Source organism: Sus scrofa, chromosome X (assembly GCF_054392235.1).
Source record: "Sus scrofa isolate SSC_HxYL_T2T_F1_AM1 chromosome X, Sscrofa_HxYL_maternal_Yorkshire_Landrace_v2.0, whole genome shotgun sequence".
NCBI lineage: Eukaryota > Metazoa > Chordata > Mammalia > Artiodactyla > Suidae > Sus > Sus scrofa.
This window is the reverse complement of record NC_139401.1, coordinates 38,586,531-38,606,577: the sequence shown is the minus strand read 5'-3', so window position 1 is coordinate 38,606,577 and position 20,047 is coordinate 38,586,531. Positions and strand designations below refer to the sequence as shown.

Genomic DNA, 20,047 nt, shown 5'->3' with positions numbered 1-20,047 from the left:
GACATTTATCAATTTTATAAATCATTTCCAAGAACAACTTTTGGTTTCATTGATTTTCTGTATTTTTTATTCTCAATTTCATTATTGTGTCTTTATTATTTTCTTCTGTCCAAATTGCAACTGTTTTAGAACAGCTTTTCTGACAATGAATTCTCTTACTTTTTCTTCATCTGAGAGTATCTTTAGGTCACCTTCATTTCTGAAGAACACTTCTACTGGATATAGAATTCTAGGTTAACTGTTCTTTTTTTTACAGCACTTCAAAAATACTGTGTCACTTTCCTCTGGCCTCTGTGGTTTCTGAGGAGAAATCCACAATCATTAAAATAATTTTTCTCTTACAAATATTGTTTTTCTCTAGCTGATTTTGAGTTGTTTTGTTTTGTTTTGTTTTTAGTTTTTAGTAGTTTGATGATGCTGTGTCTGATTATGGATTTTTTTTTTTAGTTTACCTTATTTGGAGTTTATTTATCTTCTTGAATCTAAAGATTCATTGATTTTACCAAATTGGGGAAATTTTCAACCATTATTTCTTCAAATATTTTTCAACATAGAGTTCTTTCTCCTCTTCCTCTGAGACTCTGATGACACAATTATTAGGCCCTTGGCATTGCCCCAGAGGTTCCTGAGTCTCTGTACATTTTTTTTTCAATCTTTGTACTATTATTCAAATCGGTTAATTTCTGTTGACCATTTCCTCCATCATCTACATTCTACTATTGAGCCTATCCAGTGAAGGTGTTTTTTTTTTTTTTTAACTTGAGTTATTATATTTTCTGTTCTACAAATTCCACTAGTTTTTCTATATAGCTTCTATTTTTTGTTGTTGAGACTCTATCTTTTCATTCATTTCAAGAGTGTTTACCCTCATTTATTAGTGTGTTTTTATAATAACTGTTTTAAAATCTTAGTTTGACAATTCCAGCATCTGTGTCATCTTACCATTAAATCCTGGTTGTTCGTAAATTGAGTAACTTTGCATTATATCCAAGATATTTTGAATATTATGTTATTAGAGGCCAGGTCTTTAAATCTCATGGAGAATGTTTCTACTTTTTGTTTTAGCAATCAACCTGCTTCCATTCAGGTTGCAAATTCTGACCAGCCTTCTGTGAGCTGTGCTTTCAATATCAGTTGTTTTCAAAGCCTTTGTGATACAGTTTGGATCTGTCTAGAGTGTGTGCAACCCAGTGGCCATTCTTTGACCTTTACATTGTTCTATATCTCTGTTCAGTTCTCAAAATCTTTTGTGTAATGTTTAAAATCATATCCATGCAGACACAGGTTTGGAATGATTTCAGGAATTCATAAACAACTTTATGGGGTCACTTTCACAAGCTCATCCTCTGTGATCTCCCCAGTTTTCTCCTACTTCCCTAGGGCTCCCTTTTCCAGTTCTCTAGCCAGACATAACCATAATTCATCTGAAGCATAGTGGGGATCTTCTGACATAGAATACCCCATTACCTGACAGTTCTTCCAGAATAACATTTACCAACCACCTACCATGGGCTAGGTTCTAGTCTAAGGACTTAACGTATATTATCTCACTTAACTCTCACAAAAACTCTATGAATAAGGTATTACTATTATTGCCATTTCTCTTTTATAGATTGGGAACCTGAGGCCCATAAAGGGTAAACCTTTAACCCAAGGATGCACAACTATATATGGTGGAATAAGTAATGGGCCAAGATTTGAACACAAAGAAGTTGTCTTAACTATTACACAGTTCTGCAACTATAATGTGATCTCATTGTATGAGCCATTCTTCTATACTCCTACCCTGCTTTGCACACACTTTCATTAAATCAATTATGCATAATTATTTAAAATAAATAAAAATAATTTTATGCCACTATCACCAGAGCAATGATTCTCTCTTTTCAAATTTGAATTATCGTCAAGCACCAAGTGTATTAGTTCCCTAGGGCTGCCATAACAAATTACCACAAACTAGGTGGCTTAAAATAAAAGAAATTTATTCTCTTACAGTTCTGGAGCCCAGAAGTCTCAAATCAAGGTGTCAGCAGATCTGTACTCCCCTTGGAGGCTCTAGGGCACAATCCTTCCTTGCCTCTTCCTTGCCTCTGCCATTTGGTGGCTGTTAGCATTCTTTGTGGCTCTATCACTCCAGTCTCTGCCTCCATCTTCATATGGTTTTGTCCCCTGTATGTCTGTGTCTTCACCTCTTATGTCGTGTGTCTCTGATCTGTGCGTTTCTTATAAGGACACTCATCATTATATTTAGGATCTGTCTCAATAATACACAAGATACACAATCATCTCCTCTTGAGATTCTTAATGTAATTATGTCTGCAAAGACCCTTGTTCCAAATAAATCACATTCACAGCTTCTGAGACGTATCTTTAACCCACTGTACCTAACACAGACCATGTTATTGCTCAGTAAATACTGTATTAGTCAGACATTTCTCCACTAAATGACATAAATCCAATTCAGACTAGCTTAAGCAAAAAGGTAACTTTCTTGTTCACATAACTGGCAAGCTGGAGGGTACTTCTGGCATCAAACAAGGTTGCATCCAAGGAGTCAACAGTATCTTTCAGTCTTTCCACCTTTCAATTTTTCTTTCATATGGGTACTACTTTATTTTCAAGAAGATCCGCCATCAAAAAGAAGAGAAATCTTTATTTTGTCACCATCCATATATCAAATCTTGGTGAAGGTTTTGATTATTTCTGCTTAGTTCACATGCCCACCCTGAATGAATCACTATAACCAGAGGAATGGAGTTGTTTGATTGGCCAATCATTCCATGACCTCTCTGTGGCTGGGATATGTGGTGGCAGATGGAGGCCAGGAGAGAGGCATTGTGATTAATATCCTACCAGAACCACATAGAATGGAGGTGAGTCAGTTCTCCAGGGGAGGAGACATTGAGAAGGCCAATAATATCTGGCTGCTGTAACATCCAAGTCTGTGGTATTTGGAGGCCCAAGTGCATTGCTGATGAAAGACTTAATAAGTCTTTCCTATGTGTATCTTTGATGATCTTTTCATATGCTTAATTAGCTTAATCCAAGAGACTTTATCCTACTCATCTCTGAGGCTTGTCATCTTCAGACTCTCTCTAGAAATTATGTATTTAGAATATAGATGCACAGGGGAGGTCCCCTTTCTATTTACAAGTTTGGGTTTGCAGTGCCTCAGAGACCCCTGCCTATTCCCAAGGTGCTTCACTGTAGGTAGGAGGGACAACATCAAGACGCTGGCTTTGTGGGGCAAACAGCTCCAAAAGTCTCATCGGGATTCCAGCTCAAGCCTTCCCTGTTTCCCAACACCCTTGCACTCCAAGTTTTCAAAATGCCCTTACAAAGGCATGACCCTGCTGTAGCCCTGAAGTCATTACTACGTAGGTCATCCTGCTCCCTACCTACAGACGTTGATTGTGGCTGGAACCAGAAAATCTCTTTAGAGTATGGACTCACCTCCTCTATGACCTCATGTTGAGGACTCTGTGGGGTCAGGGCTCAAGTGCATTCTAAAGCACAGGATGCTGGGTATCCAGAAAGACTTCTGCCCTTTTCTCTGACAGTATCTCCCATCCCACTCCCAGTCACACTCCCCAACTCTTCTTTTAAGCCTCCTTACTTCTGTCAGTTTGCATCATCCCAGATCAGCCTATGTTCTGAGAGGACTTTTGTCCAAGTTCCCTTGACTCGGGGGCTCCCCTGTGGTAGTATATTATCTCCTGTTCTCTTAGCCCTCAGCAGACTTACATCCTGTAGCAGATGCATCTGGTGCCCTGTCACATGTTCTAGTGGTCAAACATCTGACTCCAGCAATGGCCAGGCTGGACAGTTCTATGTGAATTAAGGTTCACGTGCCTCACCAAGAGTAAGCAGCACGCCTTTGTTCTCTGCCCCAAGGCACTTAGAAGGCTCAGGACACTGCATGCCCAGCTCAGAAGTTCAGGAATGTCAACACATACACAAAGACAGCCCTCAACCAATGGCAGATGGGAGCCAGTGAATTAATGTTCCTGCCTCCTATGTTTCAGATGAATATTTTTTGGAGGTATCCTGGGTGCTTTGTAGGAGGTCCTGGCAGAACTGGCCCCTGCTAATGTACCTTTACATTGGCTTTCTCTACACCCCTGCTCACACTCCCCGCTCCTACACTCCCACCCACTGGAATCACTTCTCCCAACAAACTACCTGTTCTCAAATATTCGTTTCAGGCTCTGCTTTGAGCAGCCCAAGTAAGACACAGCCTCACTTGCCAGCCAAAAGGGGTATGACCCCAGTGGATGTCCAGCCCTCACTGTTTCTCTCCTTGCAGAGCCCAGAGACAGCAGCCTGGGAGCTGGCTTTAGTTGGGGATGGAGGAATAGTGAAGGAGGAAGGAGGGAGAAGGGGAGGCCAAGAGTCTGAGCAAGGAGTCAGGATGGGATGGTGGGGAGGGTCTAGGCTATGTCCTGTCACCACTCTTACTGACGGTATCACATAACTGCATCCCACAGTGTGCTAGATTTGAAATCCTAGCTCTGCCACTTCCTGGTAGTGTCAACTAGATCACCCTGAATTTGCCCTCTCACCTTCTCGGGGGTCATCTTTTGACCTGGTGGAGTATATTCCCCCTGTCTGTAATTTACTGAATTGTCTGTTAATCAGCCACAAAGCCAAGCATCTTGGTCTCTGTGGTTGATTACTCTACCAGTAGTGAGAGAGCTTTTTTTAGGACTTGTTTTTTCCTACAGTCACCTCCCCTTAAGAACCCAGCACACTCCTCAGAATTGCTGGTTTCCTGGGTCCCCAGACTAAGCTCCTATTCCCAGATCGCTTCCCTCTTCTAGGCGGTATTCTACCACACGGCAAGTGAGGAGAAGTCCAGGTGCCCGGAGTGTTCAGCTGGCCCCTCTCCTGAGGCCGATGCTCATTCTCGCTGCCTGTGACTGAAGTGCTAACAGGAGCAGCGCCAGGGCCCTTGTTGCAGGGCCTTCACTGCCTTCTCGCTGTGTTTACACTAGTCGCCCAGCTTGACAATCCCCCGTCATCTCTGAAACGAGCCCTGGAAACTTTGGCCCAGCCCAGCATTCACAGATGATTCCTCATATCTTTCATCTCCCAGGCCCAGAGGACAAACTCTTTTCCTTTGTGTTCTATTTTGACATTATTCTGCCTCTTTGTTCCCATTTTAGGGCAGTGTGAGGGGAGCTCTGTGCATTAGCTTTTGCGGGCTTTAATGAAGCAGGATTTGACAGCATTTCATATCAGGTATCATCTTTTGTGTGCATGGGGAGAAGGGCTGAGAAATGTTCCTTTAACTGGTGCCAGAAGAGAAGGCAGAGAAAGACAAGAAAAAAAATCTGATAACTACTTTTTTCCATTAAAGTCCCAGCCCCTTTCTAAAACAGGCTATTCGTCTATATTTCAAATCAGTTGGGAATCCTATCTTTCCACAACAGCATTTCCTTACTTCCTGGAAACATTTATCACAGGATGTATAATAAATGTTTATGCTAGCCGTAAAGAGGAAAGTAACATTTCATAAAATTTACCATAGACCCCAAGGTGAATTTAATATAGGAGCCTGAGTGACGAATCCCAAAGCAAGTGAATTTGGGCTTAAAGCCCATCCTGAACTGACTTCATTATGCATCGCTGATGTTCGGGGGAAAAAAATTCAACAGCAAAACTTCCTGAGATCCCCACATGGATGAATCGAAGTGAGGCTCTCACATTAACCCTGCACTTTCCTACTTGTCGTTCCAATGCCCCACATGAAGGACGATGACTGAGCAGTTGGCAGGTGGCTGCTCTCTGTGCCCTTGAAGGATGGAACAAGAGGAAACAGCTGAAAATGGCCACAAGATGAGGTCTGCTGACAGACCACTTCAATTACACAGAAAGGACTGCTTCGTCCAGGGATAAAGAGGCTATCACGAGTCAGCCTTGGCTCAACATGGCAGGTGCACTTAGCCACTGAAACCAGGACTGTTGTAGACCAGAGCATGCCTTTGTGACAGTCCATTAATAGAACAGAGGGTTTTCTGCTCAGGCTAGTTGAGGCCCACTCCAACTAGAGTCCGGGACAAGTGTGATTCACTTGCCTGCGGAAGCCGAAAGAGGTCCATGTTTCTTTGTGAATCACAGTACCTGGGATTGGACTCCAGGGCTTTTCTAGAAACTATAGGAGGAGCCATACTGAGGAAATGGGAATCAGGAAACTCCTTTTCCTACACTTATTCTGCAGGTGCTGTTTTATGAGTGGCCAGGAGAAAAAAATCCTACGCATACGATCTGATAGGAGTTATTTCCAGGTGGTCTGAAACTTCAAATAAATAGCTCCTGAAAAAAAAAAAGTCTCTGGCCTGAGGGAACATGACAGAACCCTGAGTACAGCCCAGCAGGGGGATAGACAGCCTGTGCCACTGTCATCTGGCCAGAGGAGGACAATCTGGGGAACTAGGCAGATCTTGAGCCAAAGCCAACTGGCTCTGAGATTCATTCCTTCCCACTCTCCCTTCTTGGTCCCAGCAAACTCACCCTATTCATTTTTATTGTGGGGAAAACAAGATCAACTGGAAATAGCACATATCTGGAGGGAAGGAAAGCACAGTTCATCCAGGGAGAATGTTTTCTATGGCGAACACCACACTGAAGATGTCTCCCTTACAGCTTGGAAGGCAGTGCGACTAGGCTGAGGCCAGCACAAAATTTAAGGAGGTACTTAACTCTGAAGGCTTGCCTCTGCACTTGCACTACCTTGAGAGTCCCTGACTCCTTAAATTTTGCCCCTGGGCACCTTGGCTGCTTTGCTCTGCCTGGTTAGGGAAGGATACCTAACCTGGGCCACCAGGTGACCTGTGAGTAGCTGCCCTTTCTTCTGATGGGCTGCTTGTGGCTGACACAGTCCTGAAGGGGCCCAAAGTGACCCCAGAGAAGAGATGTGGGGAGTTCCCATTGTGGCTCAGTGGAAACGAATCTGACTGGCATCCATGAGGATAAAGGTTCGATCCCTGGCCTTGCTCTGTGGGTTAAGGATCCAGCGTTGCCATGAGCTGTGGTGTGGGTCACAGACATAACTTGGATCTGATGTTGCTGTGGCTGTGGCTGGAGATTCGACATACAGCTCTGACTTGACCCCTAGGCTGGGAACCTCCATATGCCGCAGGTGCAGCCCTAAAAAGAAGACAAAAAAAAAAAAAAGAGAGAGAGAGAGAGAGAGAGATTTGGGTCATTTAAGGCCCATGGCAGCCACAACCTGAACAAGTTGTAAAAGGATAATTTTTCATTGAAAGCTGCACTTGTCCTTGAGGTATCAAAAAGTGGATGCTGTGTGATGCCAGGCCCTCACTGCCCCCACTGGAAGATGCTTTGCCAGCCAAGGAAGGGGATTTAACTAACTGTGTCTGGGCTTTGGACTCTACCATGCTATCCCAAGGGCTAATTTCTGGATCCAAAATTAGCAGAACCACCAAGGACTTCCCTTTCGAGCACTTAACTCAGAGAACCGCTCAGTGGCCAGTGCAAGGGAACAGACTCAACTTTGCAAATGTATGTTTTTAAGCTTGAGTGGTCTTTTGTTTCATTCTCTGATGATGTCAAGTTCCAGCAATGTGCTCTCTCCTCCCAGCGTGCTGGAAATGGGAGAGAAAGACAAGCACTGTCCACAGTGCACGCGGGTCCAATGAAGCAAAAAGCCTCCCCTCCCATCTTGACTAGGGAGGCTGCGTGCTGTTAAGTGAGGAGCCAGCGGGCCCAGCCCTGGCAGACCAGTAACCATGCAGTTAGGTAGCAGCGGTTGCTGGAGCTCTCCACAATCCCTCAGCCAATCCTTCCTCCTGCTCTGAGACCTGGGGAGCCCCGCAGGGCTGCCTCAGCCCAGTGCTGCTCTATAGAGATGGACAGGGCTGCTCTGACCCTCCTGGCTGCAAGTGCCAGCATGGAGCCAAAAAGCATGTAGATTTAACGGTCATATTTTAACCATTAAAGTGAAGAGAGATGAAACCCAAATAGTGGCTCTAAAACCAGAAATCTGGGGGCTTTGAGGGGTCAGGAATTGGTACTGTTTATAACCTCCATGGTGGTTGGTTGTTCTTCACACCAAAGTTTGAGGACCACTGAGCTGAAGTGCCCCCTCCCCCGCATCTCCAGGATCTCCCAAACAGACCAGATCCCGGGAGGCATGCTGAGTACTTACTAAAAATTCAGATTCCTAGGCCCATCAATGGGTGACCTGAATCCATAGGGCAGAAATGGAAACATCCCCTGGCAGGTGGATGTGGAGACTGAGATACCAAAACCAATTCTTCCTGCCCTTCCTGCCCTCCCCGCTCCAGTGCCAGGCGAGTGAGCTGAGAACTATGACCCCAGGCCGAGGCTGTACACGTAAATGTTGGGTGCGCAGGCTCTGGGTTTGAATGCCACCTCTCCGCCTTACTAGCTGGGCTACTTTGGGTAAGTTACTGAGCTTCTCTGTGCCTCCCTAACCCCATCTGTAGAATTGGGATGGTGAAGACAGCTGTCTCGTAGGCTTGCAGTGAAGATTCAATGAGATGATACACTGCCGGGGCTGAGAACAGCGCCTGGCATTTAGTAAGAGCTGTCCAAGTGTCGGCTCTTACTCCTGGGGAGGCTGCTAAGATCCTGCCATGGCTGATCCTGGACATTTATGATGAGGGAAAGCCACCGAACCCACAGCAGATGAGAAGCCAGGCAATCGGAAGCAGCCCCTGGCTCTGGGCAAACCTCATCCACGGGGCACCCACAGCTCAGCCAGCCTCTGAGGACCAGGGTGGAAAGCATGCTTTCTCAGCAGGAGCCAAACAGATAGACTATTTCCTAGCAGTGGGAAGCTGCCCTGTAGGGAGGAGAGCTGGGCATTGTCCTGCCCTCACCCCCAGCTATGAGCCTCCTTCCCAGACCTGACATCTCAATCCTTCCAACTCCTGCCTGCTTTTTGAGCTGCTGCCTCCACCGCCACCATCAGGCTGTGTTTGGCTGGGAGAACTGCCAGGAAGGATCCGCGCAGCGGTAAGCTCCAATAATGCTAAACAATGGATTAATTACACTCCTCGCCTGTTTAGCTGGAGCTCCTAGGGTCGCCTACACGTGTGGTCACAGCAGAAGACAACAGGTGTGAGGCGCTGGTGAACGCATCGACGGTCCCGAGCACCACCCTCTGCTCCCCTCCCCGCTCCCACCCCGACTCTGCATCCCGGGCTCCAGTCAAGTCCCCGAGCCCCCTCCCTCCACCCCAGAGCCGAGCTGGGAGAAAGGGTTTTATCTTCTCTCTCTTCTTTCCCTCCTTTTTAAGGATCTCACGCTGGGAGTGCTGCCTGTTTTCACAGCCCCGTGGAGCCATAGATGAAGAGCTTTGGGGGTGAGGTGAGACTTCTTTCCAGGAGGGCAATTGGTGTGGGGTGATGGCTGGGCTGGCACTGCTCTGAGCCCACCTGGCCAGGCAGAGAAGAGGCGACAGCTGCTTTATGCTCCTCCGAGTGCCAGCTTTCCCGAAAAGAGGTCAGCCTCAGAGACCAAACTGCTAATTAGGTCGCATTCTGCTTCCTGCTGCCACTTTAATTTCCACCCCAGAAAACCTTCAGCTGTGAGTCCAAGACCATCAGCCCCTTTCACCCAAATGCAAATGTCTCCAAGGCCTCTGGCTGGCCAGCCTTCCGCTGGCAGGAGCAGCGGCCACAGACCTCCGCAAAGAATAGGAGCTTCCAAGAGAGAGGGCCGTCCTCGACGAAACTGGCTTAGAAAATTCAGATTCTACCGGAGCTTGGGGTAGCTTTTAAGAAGACAGTAGTCCGGGAAAGATTACAGAAAGGTGTTATGCATGAGCGCTGGACTGTGAGTCAGCGACGTTGGCCTCTTTTGTCTTTTGACACTAACAAGCTGGGCCATCTTGGGCAAGTCACTTCTGCTCCCTGAGCCGGTTTCCACATCAGTAAGATGAGTTGGTTGAAGGACCCCTTCCAGCTCTGAGCCTCTATGATTTGGAAAATGATTTATATCTCATTTCAAATTAACGAAGAGCTGCTTTTTATCTGGGTGTCCCTTGCAGCAAACACAGATGTGTACCTTGCCCTTTGTCGCCTAAACCCCGAAGCCCCCAGATTAGGCGGCCATCACTGGCGCTCTCGTTCGCCCAGTGGGAGCGCTGAAGCGGCCCTTACCTTCTGCCCAAGGTCGCCCGGAGTGCGAGGCGTGACCCTGGGTCCTCGGCAATTTCTAGCGGGGCGCCTCGAGCAGAACCCGTCCTTGCCCCTGCCCACATCCTCTCTTCCTCGTCTCTGACCTGGGTCCTGTGCCTCTCCACCTCAAATCCGCTTCAACGACCCTTTTCCAAACACTCGCAGAAAAGGCTCTGGTATTCCATCCTTGGCATCCACTGAAAACAGTTTGTTGCTTTTCTCGGGGAGATTTGCATTTTTTGCTTGGTGGTGGGGGTGGCCGAGGGGGCTGTGATGTCCAGCCCCCTCCTCCGAGGCTCTTGGGGCCCCAGCCACCAGAGCCGTTAGCTGCTGAGCCCCACTCTGGGAACGGCTCCCGGCTGACAGGAGCCTCTTTGTCCGAAGTCCCCCCCCCCCTCCTTCCGGGTGGGAAGGCGAGGCGGTACAGAGGTTCAGCCCCTTTGTCTCAGTTTCAATTTTGCAAGACCACCCCAGCTCTGCAGCTCTTGAGGGAAGGGCTGAGGACTCTGTCGCAAGAGCAGCCCATTATGACTCCTGCCTCTGCCTCATCCTGCTCCCCTCCCTCCCTCATAGGTGTTGCTCCTGAGGGCGCCCCTGATAGACCGCCTGTGCACCAACCCCTGACTCAAAGTGTCTTTCCCAGGAAACCCAGCCTAAGACATCTCCTTGCTTTTGAGGACGAGAAAAGCTGTGATCCCGGTAAAGGATCTGTGGCTCGGTGGGCAGAGCATGTTTGGAAAGAGTTTCCTTCCTAGATTCCCATAACAGACTCGGTGACCTTCTAGCAAAGCGAAGGGGCAATCCTTTGGGTCCAGTCTTACATCTGCCCCAATACTGTGAAGAGGGCGGAAGGCCCAGCACTTGAGTTCCTTTCCCAACAGGACACACAGGTTTGTGAAACTCACAGAGGCAGCAACACCCAGATGGACGCCCTGAAGCACAGGCCCTGAAAGGCCTGGCCCCGGGCCAGGGGCATCCGACCCATCTTCTCTTGCATTGCTTCTTCCTTGCCGAGGGTTTCAGGGAGGCCCTTGCATCACACTTTGACCCAGTAACATGGCATCATGACCTGTAGTTACCTAACCAGTGGTGCCAGCAGCCCAGAAAGGAGCTTGTGGGATCTTTGCAATGCAGAATGCTGCGAGAGTGCAAGACTAACACCCGGCCTGGGAACGGGGCTCTGGCAGTGCCTGGCATCACTGGCACTCCTGGCTTCCATCCCTTAACAAAACAGTATACCTCCGGAGTGTTCCCTCAGCACACTCTGTGGTCCCCTCGTCTGTGCCAGCCTCCATGCCACCAGCTGAGACCCAAAAGAAGAGTAAAGTCTGGTCCCCGCCAAGTTCCCAAGGTCAGAGGTGTAGAGACATAATGACAAACAAGTGTGACAAATGCCATATTAGGGTTGTGGGACCTTCTGGGTTGAGGGACCTGAGGGAAGAAGGGGGTTCCGGGCGCCATGGACAATGGTTTGGAAACAAGTGCCATTCTGGCTTCACTCATGGGCTGAAGACTACTGAGCCGAATAGAACCATTTCTCCTCAGCGCATGTTCATTTCCAACGTGCCAGGTAATGGGAGCGGAGGAACAGTCCACTAGCCTGCAAGGGTCACCTGCCCAGGTGAAGGGAACGTGCAGGTGTACCTGGACTTCCTGCTGGGTCTTCTTCCCTCCCTGCACTGATGCCACACAGAGCGCAGAGGGAAAGCCCGCGAAGAAAAAGAACTGGTGCCAGCCCTACACTCAGCAGGTCTCCATGTGAACCCACCTGGCTCCAAGCCCCAGGCCAGTCCCAGACCTGGTTTAAAGGTCCACTGAGTGACAGTGTCTCCTGTTCTGTGCCCCATGTGCAGGGACACTTATGAATAAGACAGACTCAGCACGTAAGGCTGGAGTGGAACACAGACAAATGAATGGGCAGTAGCGGCAGAGGAAGAAGAGGGTGATCACCCCCGGCTCGCTGCCCAGAGGAGATGCACCTGAGCTGAGTGAGGGGTTAGCCAGCAAAGGGGAATGGTGGCGGGACAGAGAAGATCCAGGTGTGACCAAGAAAGGAAGGGGCACATGGAGTGATTTCAGACCCGGGGACAAATGAGGGCCTGCGCAGAGCTGTGCTGAGAGAACGAGAAGGGGAGTGGGCAGAGGTCATGGAGCTGGAGACTTCTTGTAGGCAGACTCGACAGACTCAGTGAGTCATTGCATTTGGGGAGGCGGAGGGGAGGGCGCAGGTGAGGACAGTGTGGAGGGGTCAGGCTCGAGGGCTGGAGGATGGTGGAGCGATTCACTGCTATCAGGGGCAAAGGCCAGGAGCAGGTCTCCAGGGGCAGGGCAACGAGCACCTTTTCAACACGCTGTGTCTGCGGCGGACTCAGGGTCTGAAACTCAGGAGAGAGGTCAGGACTGGAGGCGGAAGATCAGGACATGTGAGAATACAGGCAGATAGTGGCTGAAATCCCAGAACTGGGTAAGACCATCAGTGACAAGAAAGGGCCAGGACAGAATCCTAAGTATCAGTCCTTAAGAAACGCCTAGAGGGGGAAGGGCCTGCTGGCAGTCTGCTAGGTTGGGGCTGGATGAGAAGTCACAGATGTCAAGGGGAATGGCATTTCCGAAGTGGAGGGTGCTCATCGGGGCACCAAATACTGCTGAGACGCCAGGTAAGTTGAGCAATAGGAAGGGACCACGATAGAAGCGGTGCTCATAGCATGTGGCTGACCTCGAAGGTGGACGAGAGGGAAAGTCTTGAAGAGAAGTAGGGGGGTTTTCAAGGCCCCCAAGCCCGTCGCAGAGACCCTGGCCCGAGCACAGAGGGCAACCCAGCCCGCAGCGATGTGCCTTTGAAGCTTTAGACCGGGAGGCAGTCTTCCTTGACACTGACTCAACTCCAGTTGACAAGGTGTCAGTCACAGCTCTCATGCTGCCCCAGGTGCTTCTCGGCACCCGGGGGCCCTGTGCACAAGCATCCTGTGCTTAGGAACCGGAGCGAATGGGTCAGCTAATTAGAAGCCCCGCAGCTGCCTGCGAGGGAAGCGAAGGGATCAGAGGGTCCGCCTCACCCCAGGCCTGGGAGGATGCTCCACCAGCTGCCAGCTGGAGTGAGGGGAAGCAGGCGTGCTGCACCAGAAACACTGCCTGGCGGGCCTGAAAATCCCCACCTTTGGGACCTTCTTAGGAAGAGGCACCTTTTCTGTTTGTTTTTTGTTTGGCAGGAGGAGAAGAGGTCTCCTTTATAAAAATAAAGCCTCGATCCCTCTAACATCTGAGGTCAGTCAACTGTCTAGAAGGAACACCTTTAGAATGGGCTGCAGGCGGGGGGGGGGATCCCCATCTTAGCTTCCACCTTCCTCTCAGTGTCCCCCAGCTCCCACAGCCACCATGACTTCAGCAGCCAGTCTCGCGGTAGGTTCTCTTTACAACTCTGTCCCTGGTGGGGATAAAAGGCCTTTCCCTTTAACCGTGCAGACTGTTTAGAAGATTATGAATTTTAAAAATAAAATCTCCTAAAATTCCAAGAGCAAAAAAGGGAAAACACACACACAAGTACACACAAGCTATGTTTACCAAGCAAAGGATTCTGGCTCTATTCTGGCTGATTCTTCACTCAGCTCTTAGACCCATGTCCAAGGGCCCCAACACCCCCAAACAATGCACTTTTTAGATCCTTGGTTCTCCTCACACCTTCTTTCCTATTTTTTCCCATCCCAAGCAGAGGCCACTTGTCACACAGACCTTCTGGGGACACACAAACGTGATGATCCATTCCTGGGAAAGGCTGCAGCCTTCTTCTGGTGCCCAAGGGCAAAGAAGTCAAAGAAATACCACAGGCTGGTGGTTCTAACTCTTTTTTTTTTTTTTTTCCCACTGTACAGCAAGGGGATCAAGTTATCCTTACATGTATACATTACAATTACATTTTTTCCCCCACCCTTTGTTCTGTTGCAACATGAGCATCTAGACAAAGTTCTCAATGCTACTCAGCAGGATCTCCTTGTAAATCTATTCTAAATTGTGTCTGATAAGCCCAAGCTCCCGATCCCTCCCACTCCCTCCCCCTCCCATCAGGCAGCCACAAGTCTCTTCTCCAAGTCCATGATTTTCTTTTCTGTGGAGATGTTCATTTGTGCTGGATATTAGATTCCAGTTATACGTGATATCATATGGTATTTGTCTTCGTCTTTCTGGCTCATGTCACTCAGTATGAGATTCTCTAGTTCCATCCATGTTGCTGCAAATGGCATTATGTCATTCTTTTTTATGGCTGAGTAGTATTCCATTGTGTATATATACCACTTCTTCCAAATCCAATCATCTGTCGATGGACATTTGGGTTGTTTCCTTGTCCTGGCTATTGTGAATAGTGCTGCAATGAACATGCCGGTGCATGTGTCTCTTTCAAGTAGAGTTTTGTCCGGATAGATGCCCAAGCGTGGGATTGTGGGGTCATATGGAAGTTCTATGGATAGATTTCTAAGGTATCTCCAAACTGTTCTCCATAGTGGCTGTACCAGTTTACATTCCCACCAACAGTGCGGGAAGGTTCCCTTTTCTCCACAACCCCTCCGGCACTCGTTATTTGTGGACTTATTAATGATGGCCATTCTGACTGGTGTGAGGTGGTATCTCATGGTAGTTTTGATTTGCATTTCTCTTATAATCAGCGATGTTGAGCATTTTTTCATGTGTTTGCTGGCCATCTGTATATCTTCCTTGGAGAACAGTCTATTCAGGTCTTTTGCCCATTTTCCCATTGATTGATTGGCTTTTTTGCTGTTCGGTTGTATAAGCTGTTTATATATTCTAGAGATTAAGCCCTTGTCGGTTGCATCATTTGAAACTATTTTCTCCCATTCTGAAAGTTGTCTTTTTGTTTTCTTTTTGGTTTCCTTTGCTGTGCAAAAGCTTTCCAGTTTGATTAGGTCTGGTTCTCACTCTTAAGCATGGATCAGAATCACCTGGAAGGCTGGTTAAAACACAGAGCGCTGGGCCCAGTTCCAGGGTTTCTGATTCAATAAGTCAGGGGTTGGGACTCAAGAATTTTTGTTTTCAATAAGTTCCCATGTGATGCTCATGCTGTTGGTCCATGGACCACACTTGGAGACCCACTGGTCTAGACCCGGGTTGAGAACTATTTACTATATAAGTCACTTCACGCTGCTCCCGTGCCCATGGCAGATAGAGCTCACCAGTTGATATTCACTTTTCTGCTAACCCTGAACATGGCTCTTGGAACCTTTATCTTCTCAAGGCAGTATTCCAGATAGTTATGAAATAGGATTGGATGCTGATACTAATGCTGATAACATCTTATTTATTTATTTATTTATTTATTTATTTATTTATCTTTTAGGGCCACACTCACTGCATATGGAAGTTCCCAGGCTAGGGGTCGAATTGCAGCTGCAGCTGCTGGCCTACACCACAGCTACAGCAACTCAGGATCCTAGACCCACTGAGCGAGGCCAGGGATCAAACCCGTGTCCTCATGGATATCAGTCAGGTTCGTTACTTCTGAGCCACAATGGGAACTCCACATCTAATATTTTAAAGTGATATTTACCCAGCTGCTCAGGCCAAAAGCTTTGGCATTAGCCTTGATTCCGCTCTTTCACTCTATTCTCAACTTGTCAGCAGATGCCGTTGGCTCTAACTTTAAAACATATCCTGAATCTGACCACTTCTCACCATGCCTGCTCTTCCCACCCTGGTCCATGCCACTACCATCTCCTGCCTGACCCCTGGGAGAACTTCCTAATAGGTCTTCTGCCCTACTCTTGCCTACCCTGCCATCCACTCTCCACAAAGCCACCAAAAAAGTCATCAAAAATATGTCATCTTTCTTTGTTCTCACCCTCCAGTGGTTTCTAACATCTTTAGAATAAAATGGGAATCCAAAGTTCTGACAGTGGCTTGTAAGACTCAAAAGATCCAGACTCTGCCTACCCCTCTGATCGCATCTCCTTTCACCCCTACAAGGCATGGGCATGCTTTTGGAGGCCTTCTGGGGGCACCTGCCTGAGGCCCCTCACACTTGCTATGGAATGTTTCTATCCCCATCTGCAGGGAGCTCACAGCCTCGCTCCAATTAGGCCTCTCCTCACAGTCACAGCCTCAGAGAGGTCTTCCCAGCACCTCTCCCATTCACACTCCCACTCATTCCCTGGACCCCAGCCTCCTTTCTTGTCCTTCATAGCACTGCACTGTCAAAACACATGCCCCAAAGTGGATTTGTGCTCCTCTCTGCCTTTAGTCATGTCCAGTCAGGCTTCTGCAGCCCTTTTCTCTCAAAGCCTTTAGACTATTTCGCAGGTCTCTCGAAAGTCCACACCATTTTCTATCACCATCCCCACTTCATAGCTGGGGGCTATTTGTTACAGCAGCTAATATGACTATCATGCTAGCTAACTGCACATTGTCTTCCAGGATCTGTGTGATCACTCTCCTGCCCTTCACAGACCAAGTTCTTGAGTTGCCCTTACTTTCTACACTGCAACCAAGTGGAAATATGATGGCCTCCATATTGCCAAATCAAGTGGACACACTTCTTTTTTTCTTTTTTTTTTTTTTTTGTCTTTTTATGGCCACACCTGTGGCATATAGAAGTTCCCAGGCTAGGTGTCGAATCAGAGCTACAGCTGCCAGCCCACGCCATGGCCACAGCAAAACCAGAACTGAGGCACGTCTACAAACTACACCGCAGCTCACAGCAACTCCAGATCCTTAACCTACCAAGCAAGGCCAGGGATGGAACCCGCATCCTCATGGATACTAGTTAGGTTCATTACCCCTGAGCCACAAAAGGAACTCCTGGACACACTTCCGGCCTCTCTTCCTGGGCCTCTCTCCAGGATTTGGGACTGCTTGCCACTTCCACCATTTTGTGTGTCTTGGTGACATCACTCTCCCAGGTTTTTCTCCCACTTTTTGGTTGGCTTGTCACCTTTCAAGGTATCTACTATAGTCCTCTTCTCATGTCCTAAAGGTTGAGGTTTCCCTGTGCTTCCATTCTAGACCTTCTGCTCTTCTTCTACAGACACTCCCAGATGACTTCCTTCAACTCACACCTTCAACTATAATTATACCAAGGCCCACCAAATTTTTTTTTCATGCTATTATTTTAAAAATTGTGCAGAGACCCCTCTGTACATATAATTATTTATTTAGAGGGTGACATACATGCATTATTATACCTTGTATATTATAAAACTTGTATGTAATACAATGTGAAAATCAGATTTTTTAAAAGTCTAAATATAGGCTCTAGTCATTTCTGCTCCCTCTCAGTGGATTCTCTTGCTCACATCACAGAGAGTACTGATTGGAAAACCAATTACTCTCTATGACAGAGATAGTGAGCAGTCCACTACTGACTCACATTACTGACTCACATTCCCCTTTCAGAGCTGCAGCACAGCTGGGAGGGGCTACCTAGACTGTCAAGAGAAAAGACCACCATTCAAACACATTGGAGACAAAACTAAAGATATATATGAGTGTGTGTGAGCATGTGTGCACACACATGCATGTGCACACACACACACACACACACACACACATAAATTGCCTGCCACACCCTAGATATCACGGAGATATGCCAAATTCAAATATAGCATGTACAAAAATAATTCATCAGGAGTTCCCATTGTGGCACAGTGGAAATGAATCCGACTAGGAACCCTGAGGTTGTGGTTCAATCCCTGGCCTCGCTCAGTGGGTTAAAGATCCGGCATTGCTGTGAGCTGTGGTGCAGGTTGCAGACAAGGCTCGGATCTGGCATTGCTGTGGCTGTGGTGTAGGCCGGCAGCTGTAGCCTGATTAGACCCCTGGCCTGGGAACCTCCATATGCCGTGGGTGTGGCCCTAAAAAGCAAGATGATGATGATAATAATAATAATAATTATTATTATTATAATTCATCTTTCCCCCCCAAACTCCACCCTTCAGGAAAGTACTTGATGATGCTGGAAAATAATATTATGTCAGAAAGCAAAGACATACTCAAAGGCTACTGGAGGTATGCCAAAAGGACCCAATAATTGGCTTAGAGGGGTTCCACTGGCCAGATTTGCAACAACCGGAACATCAGAAAGAATGATAATAGTTACATAAATAAACATATATATAAAATTTTTATATATGGAAATTTATATAGAGAGAAATTTAATGGGACCTGGGAGCCCACAGCAATACTTTTACAAAAGGCTGAGAGGCTAGGGGGAGAAGTAGAGAAGGAAAGCTTCTTTTTTAGAGGAATGCAGGTAATAAATGTATAAGGGATGAGTGATTTAGAAAATCAATATTTTGTAACCAACGATGGAGTAAATGGTTCAAGCAAGGATCATTAATGGAATAATAGGTGAAACACCGTTCAGAACAAGATCATCTCCCCCAGTTGCTGATTAATTATAAAGAGGTAAAGGTGCTTTTTTGTGGCTAGATCAAACTTAGCATCATACTAATGGGACAAACAGCTATTATGTGTCCCTAATGTGACCCAGCAGGAACAATGTAACATCACCTATGTAGCATTCTCACCCAAAGCATATAACCTGAATCTGGTCATGAGGAAACAATCAGCCACACTCAGATTGCAACTAGTTCTACAAGGCAACTGGCCCAGATTCTTAGAAAAGGTCATGTCATGAAAAACAGAAAAAGGCAGAGGGGACTGTTATAAATTAAAGGAGACTAGAGAGACATGATTACCACATGCAATTCATGAGCCTTGAGTCCTGGGTTTTCTTTTAAGAAAGCTGTTAAACACGTATTTGGGGACAGCTGGGGAAATGTAAATGTGGATTGTATGTTAGATAATATTATCGGACTGATGTTAAATTTATTGAGTATTGTGGTTTTGTAGGAGAATGTCCTTGCGCTTAGGAGGTAGGCTCTGATGTATCTAGATGTGGGATATCGCGATGTCTGCAACTTACGAATGGTCCGGTGGAAAAATGTTTCGGTGTCTGAATGTGCATACGTGGAAAATGAGAGCAAGACTGAGAGGAGATAGAGCAGGTCCAGCCAAATGTTAACAATTGGTGCATCTAGATGAAGCCCAAAGAGGCATTCATGTACCATTCTTTCAGCTTTTCTGCAGGTTTCTACATTTTTTAAGTACCACATGGGGAATCAAGCAAACAAACTTTGTCCCCACCCCCACCTTCTGCTAAGGCAAAGGTTATCAGGGGCCAGATTAGAAAAAACTTTATTCGATTAACCTAAGAATTTGAACTTTTCCCTGAAAGCTAACGGAAGTCACGGAAGGCGTTTCACCAGAAGAAAAGGCAGGATCAGATTAGCTATTGGAGGGGAGACAGGAGAAAGTACAGCATGACTCCATCTTCTGGCTTTTTCTTTGTTCTCCTCCGCCTGTCTAGATGAGTATGGTCTAAATAGTCTACCTTCCAAATGGCTCTCTCCTTGCTCTGAACCTTAGCACTATAATTCCCCTGACAAGCAATTTGGTTCAGACCCCCACCCTTGCCCCTTGGAGGACTGGTCTCCCTCCTTGCACCCAGGCCTCTCCCCAATCAGTCTGCAGTGGAGGCTGGAGAGACAGTGTTCACACGCAGGCAGGACCAAGGCAGTCTCTGTTTCCCATGTTTTCAGCGACTCCTACAGGGCAACACTCAGTCTCTCCGGCTAACCGCCCGTAGACCTCGTGGTCTGGAGCCTGCCAACCTTTCTCGCTGCCCCTCCTGCGGCCCTCCCACGTCTGTCCTGGGTCCCAGCTAAGCTGCCAGCACTGCTTCAGACATGTCCTGCTGCCACACACATTCAGGGCCTTTGCACAGCGCTCTCCCGTCCCAAGGGAATACATCTTTCCCCCGGCTCTCTGCTTGGGCCACCTCTGCCCACCCAATGGAACTTGACTCAAGTCTC

The 20,047-nt window shown here is 47.4% G+C and overlaps 2 long non-coding RNA genes across 10 annotated transcripts in view; both read right to left on the bottom strand.

The window, feature by feature from the left end:
* Window positions 1–20,047, bottom strand: part of LOC106506943 (uncharacterized) — a 525,822-nt gene that overhangs the window by 339,972 nt on the left and 165,803 nt on the right. The window lies entirely within an intron of this gene.
* On the bottom strand, window positions 1,962–10,513 carry LOC146394550 (uncharacterized). Its single transcript, XR_014835285.1, has 2 exons — window positions 10,295–10,513; window positions 1,962–7,149 (listed from the first exon to the last, which is right to left on the bottom strand). It is a non-coding gene; the product is annotated as an uncharacterized LOC146394550 (long non-coding RNA).